Raw genomic sequence first — 6,028 nt, forward strand, 5'->3', positions numbered from 1 at the left:
TGGGTCTATTTTCAGTCTTTGGCAGGTAGCAAGCCAATTTTTCCAGCACCATTTATTAAAGAGGCTATCATTCTTCCAGGGAGTTTGTTTGGCCCCTCTGTCAAAGATTATGTGGCTGAGTGTGTTTATGGTTGTGGCTTTTTCTTCCAGTCTGTTCCATTGATCCTCACATCTGTTTCTTAGCCAGTACCAGGTTGATTTTATGACAGTAGCTTTATAGTATAATTTCAGGTCAGGGATTGTGATTCCACCTGACTTGTCTTTGTTGCCCAGGATTGCTATTGCTATTCTGGGTCTCTTCTGGTTCCAGATGAATTTAAGGAACATTTTCTCTAGACCTGTGAGGTATGCTAATGGTAGCTGAATGGGAATTGCCTTGAATCTGTACAGCAGTTTTGGGAGTATGACCATTTTCACAATGTTTGTCTTCCTATCCATGAGCAAAGAATGTTTTTGCATTTATTGAAATCCTCTTCAATCTCTTTTTTCAGAGTACTGTAGTTTTCATTGAATAGATCTTTTACTTCTCTTGTTAGATTGATTCCCAAATATTTGAATTTCCTGGATGCTATTGTAAAAGGTATGGTTTCCTTAATTTCTCTCTCAGTCTGCTTGTTGTTTGTGTTTAGGAAAGCTATCAACTTTGTATCCAGCTACACTGCTGAATTTGTTGATTAATTCAAGGAGTCTTCTTGTGCAGTTTTTGGGGTCTTCCATGTAAAGTATCATGTCATCTGCAAATAGTGATAAATTTACTTCTTCCTTTCCTATCATTATTCCTTTTATTTCTCTCTCTTGTCTAATTGCTATGGCTAATGCTTCCAAAACTATGTTGAATAGGAGAGGTGACAGTGGAAATCCTTGTCTTGTTCTTGATTTTGAAGTAAAAGCTTTCAGTTTTTGTTCATTTAGAATGATGTTTGTTGTTGGTTTGTCATAGATGGCTATGATCAGATTGAGGTAAAGACCATCTATTCTGGTTTTCTGTAGGTTTTTAACATGAATGAGTTGTGGGTTTTGTCAAAAACTTTTTCTGCATCTATTGAGGAGATGATGTAGTTTTTGTCTTTCACTCTGTTGATATAATGTATAGTATTTATTGATTTGTGTATATTGAACCATTCTAACATTCCTGGAATGAATTCAACTTGGTCATGGTGTATGATTTTCTTGATGATTTGCTGCATTGTGTTTGCTAGAATTTTATTGAGTATCTTAGCATCTGTGTTCATTAAGGAGATTGGTCTGTAGTTCTCTTTTTTGTTGGGTCTTTCTCAGGTTTTAATGTCAGTATAATGACCCCAGAAATGAGTTAGGGAGAATTCCTTCCTTTTCAAGTTCATTGGAGAGTTTGAGGAGTGTTGGTGTTAAATCTTCTCTGAATTTCTTGTAAAATTCTACTGTAAATCCATTAGGGCCTGGGCTTTTCTTTGTGAGTAAGTTTTAAATCATGTTTTCAATCTCATTAGTTGATATTGGGTTATTCAGGATTTTTATATCTTCTTGATTCAACTTTGGTAATTCGTACATAATCAGGAATCTGTTCATTTCTTCTGAGTTTTCTATCCTATGCGAGTAAAGATTTTCAAAGTAGGTATTAATGATCTTCTGAATTTCTGTAAGATCTCTAGTGATTTCATCCTTTTCACTCCTTATTTCATGAATATGAGGTTTTTCCTTTCTTTTTTTGATAAAGGTTGCCTAGGGGTTTATCAATTTTATTTATTCTTTCAAAGAACCAGCTCTTTGATTCATTTGTTTTTTGTAGTGTTTTCTTTGTCTCAATTGCATTAATTTCTGCCCTGAGTTTTATAATCTCCTCCCTTTCTTGGACTTTGGGCTTGACCTGTTCTCCTTTTTCTAAAAGTTTGAGGTGCAGCATTAGGCTATTTATTTGTTCTCTTTCTGTTTTCCTTATGTGTGAATTCACTGCTATAAATCTCCCTCTGAGGGGGGCTGGGGATTTAGCTCAGCGGCAAAGCGCCTGCCTGGCAAGCGCAAGGTCATGAGTTTGGTTCCCGGTACCGGAGAAAAACCAAAAAAACAAAACAAAACAAACAAACAAAAAAATCTCCCTCTGAGGACTGCTTTCATTGCATCCCATAGATTCCGGTAAGTTGTATTTACATTTTCATTTGTTTGTAGGTATTTTTAAATTTCCTCTTTAATTTCTTCTGTGACCCATTGGTTGTTCAGGAGGTTGTTATTTAATTTTCAAGTGTTTATGGAGTTTTTGGAGTTCTTTTTAACATTAATTTCCAATTTCATTGCACTGTGATCAGATAATATGCACGGGATAATTTCAGTTCTTTTGCATTTAGGTAGGTATGTTCTATGGGCTAGAATGCAGTCTATTTTAGAGAAAGTCCCATGTGCAGCTGAGAAAAATGTGTATACAGATGTTGTGGCATGGAACACTCTGTATATATCTACTAAGTCCATTTTTTCACAGATTTGATTCAGATCTGTTATATCTTTGCTGATTTTTCGTCCAGTTGACCTATCTCTTTGTGTCAATGGGTGTTGAGGTCTCCTATTACAATAGTGTTATTGATTATTTGGGTTTTAATGTCTGTTAAGATTTGTCTTATATGGTTTTGTGTTCCAATATTTGGTGCATACATGTTTATGATTGTTCTGTCTTCCTTTTGCAGTTTTCCCCTAAGAAGTATGCATAACCTTCTTTATCTCTTTTGGTTGTTCTTGGTTTGAAGTTTACATCGTCTGCAATCATAATAGCTGCAGCTGCTTCTTTCTGGGTTCCTGTTGCATGTAGGATTGTTTTCCATCCTTTGACTTTCAGTCTATGGATTTCCTTTTGAGTAAAATGTGTTTCCTGCATACAGCATATTGTTGGATTTTGTTTCTTAATCCACTCTGCCAGTGTGTTTCTTTTGACTGGTGAATTGAGGCCATTTACATTTATAGTTATAACTGATATGTGTTGGTTTATCTTTGCCATGTTATTTACTTGCTGTTGGTTTCCTACTTGTTCTACCTGTTTAATTGCTTACTCTGCTTGAGGGTTTCTTTCTGTTGTTCTTGAAATTGTGGTCTTTTTTTTTTCTCTGTCTAGAATATCTTTGAGTACCCTTTGTAATGCTGGCTTGGCACTCATGAAGTTCTTCAGTTTTCTTTGTCATGGAAATATTTTATTTCTCCATTGAATTTGAAGGATAGTTTTGCAGGATACATCAGTCTTGGTTGGAAGGTGTTTTGTCTCAGAACCTATAATATTTTGTTCCAAGCTCTTCTCGATTGGATGGTTTTTGTTGAGAAGTCTGCTGTGATTCTGATGGGCTTTCCTTTATAGGTGATCTGTTTCTTTTCTCTAGCAGTGTTTAATATTCTGTTCTTTTGCTGGAGATCTGGGATCTTGATTATTATAAGTCTGGGCATAGTTTTATTTTAGTTATGAGTAGTTGGAGTTCTATATGTCTCATTTACATGTATATCAGATTCTGTTTCCGTGCTTGGGAAATTTTCTGCTATTATTTCTTCAAATATTCTTTTTATGTTGTTTGTGTTGCCTCCTACTGTTTCACTGACTGTTAGTCTTACATTATTCCTATTTGCCTGTCTTGCAGCTGTTGAATTGATTTTTCCTGGTTCCTTATTGATTTTAAGAGATCCTTTCTTTTATGATTGCTAACTTCCATGCTGTCTTCGAAATCTGAAATTCTATCTTTGGCTTCATTCAAGTGGTTTTGCCAACTTTCAGTGAAATCTTTGATTTCCTGATTGTCTCTTTGAATCTGTTTCATGCATTCTAGTTCATTCCTATATTGTTCATTTAACGTTTCCATCCGGTGCCTCTGTTCATCTATTTTTAAAATATATTTCTTTGGGTGTGCTGAGCAGTTCTTTCATTATTATTGTCATTTCATTTTTTGCCTGAGATTATTTCTGATCTGATGTCTTCTATGGCCTGATGGAGTTGTTTCTTTACTTCCATTGCAATCATTTCAGCAATTTCAGGTGTGTGTTTACCAAGTTCTCCTATGTCATTGTCTCCTGGCCTTCTTCTGAGTGGGGTGGAGTTGTGAGGTTGTGTTTTAGTCTTTTGTCTTGTCATGTTTCATGCCAGAGGCAGAACGCTCAGTCTCCCTCTTCCCTGGCAGCTCAGCAAAGGTCATTCATGTCCCTAGTTTTCATGGCAGTCAGGCCTGCCCATCAGTGTCCACTGAGATGCACTGCTTAGTGTGGATTCTTCCAGCAGATGGTGAAGTGTACCTAGTTATCCCAGGTCTCAGATGTGAACCGTGATGTCAGCCAATGGCAGATTGTCTGATCCAGTGACCCCCTTGCAGCTCAGGGCATTCTTATGACCCAGAAGCATGTTGCACTCATGGCTCAATCATAGACCAGTGGTCCTGTGTCTCCAGGCAATTCAGGGTGCAAGCAGAACCCCAATATGAATCACAGGGTCAACAAACAGTTTGTGGACAACCTCATTCCATGTCTCCAGGCAGCTCAGGGCATGCACAGTAGCCAGATGTGGGCTGCACTGGCAGTGATCATGGACCACCTGTGTGTGATCTCGAGGAGGTGAGGGTGCAAGTAAAGTCCAGACTCAAATTGTGGTGCTAACAGTCCGTGGGTTGCCTGCGGTAGTACCTCAGGTGGCACAGGGCACATGCAGGCAGGGCCCAAATGCGAATCCCAGTGTTAGCAGTTTGTAGACCTTCTCAGTGAGGATCTCCTATCTGCATGGGATGCATGGAGGGCAGAGACTCCTTAACTTCTACTTTAGTTTCTCTTGTGACTCATTGGTTGTTCAAGAGGGTGTTACTTAATTTCCATGTGTTTGTGGATTTTTTGTGATTTCTTTATCATTTATTTCCAGTTTCATTGAACTATGGTCAAATAATACACAGGGGATAATTTCAATTTCTTTGTATTTACTTAAGCATGTTCTATGTGTTAGCATGTGGTCTATTTTAGTGAGTGTGCCATGCTCAGCTGAGCAGATTGTGTATTCTAATGTTTGGGTGGAATACTCTGTAAAGGTCTACTAAGTTCATTTGTTCACACATTTGGCTTAGTTCTATTATTTCTTTGCTGATTTTTTTGTCCAGTTGATCTATCTCTTTGTGACAATGGGGTGTTAAAAGCCCCTGTTACAATTGTGTTATTACTTATTTGATTTTTCATGTCTGTTAAAATTTGCCTTATATAATTGGGTGCTCCTACATTTGGTGCATATATATTTATGATTGTTATCTGTTCCTCTTGAAGTTTTCACTTAATGAGATATAGTGACCTTCTTTATTTCTTTTGATCATTTTTCTTTTGAAGTTCACCTTGTCTGCATATGGAATAGTTACTTTTTTGCTTTTTTCTGGGTTCCTGTCACGTGGAGTATTGTTTCCCATCCTTTGATTTTCAGTCTATAAATTTCTTTTTGTTTCTTATATGCAGCATATCGTTGGATTTTGTTTCTTGAGCCAATCTGCCAGTCTACTTCTTTTGGTTGGTGAATTGAGACCATGTACGTTGATGGTTATAACTGATATGTATTGGCTTATCATTGTCATATTGTTTTCCTTCTGTTTGCCTCTGTTTAATTCCTAGCTCTGCTTGGTGGTTCTTTTCTGTTGTTGCTCTTAAAGCTGTGGTCTTTTTTATCTCTTTCTAGAATATCTCTTAGTACTCTTCGTAGGGTTGGTTTGGCACTCATGAAGTTCTTCTGTTGGTCTTTATTGTGGATATATTTTAGTCCTTCATTAATTTTGAAGGATAGCTTTGCAGGGTACATCAATCTTGGTTGGAAGTTGTTTTCTTTCAGGACCTGAAATATTTCACTTCAAGTTCCTCTTGCCTTGATGATTTGTGGTGAGAAATCTGCCATGATTCTGATGTGATATCCTTTATAGGTGATCTGTTTCTTTTCTCTAACAGCTTTTAGTATTCTGATCTTTTGTCAAGTTTCTGGGATCTTGATCACTATATGTCTGGATGTAGATTTATTTTTTTTGTTGTTTTTTGTTTTTGTTTTTTATTTTAAAGAATAAAAGAAGGATAACAT

At 36.9% G+C, this 6,028-nt stretch overlaps 1 protein-coding gene across 1 annotated transcript in view; it reads left to right on the forward strand.

The window, feature by feature from the left end:
* LOC106147187 (vomeronasal type-2 receptor 116-like) overlaps positions 1 to 6,028 on the forward strand; it is a 292,515-nt gene that overhangs the window by 22,593 nt on the left and 263,894 nt on the right. The window lies entirely within an intron of this gene.

The sequence above is a fragment of the Chinchilla lanigera genome, unplaced genomic scaffold, assembly GCF_000276665.1.
Source record: "Chinchilla lanigera isolate Chin_1 unplaced genomic scaffold, ChiLan1.0 scaffold00123, whole genome shotgun sequence".
In the NCBI taxonomy this organism is placed as follows: domain Eukaryota; kingdom Metazoa; phylum Chordata; class Mammalia; order Rodentia; family Chinchillidae; genus Chinchilla; species Chinchilla lanigera.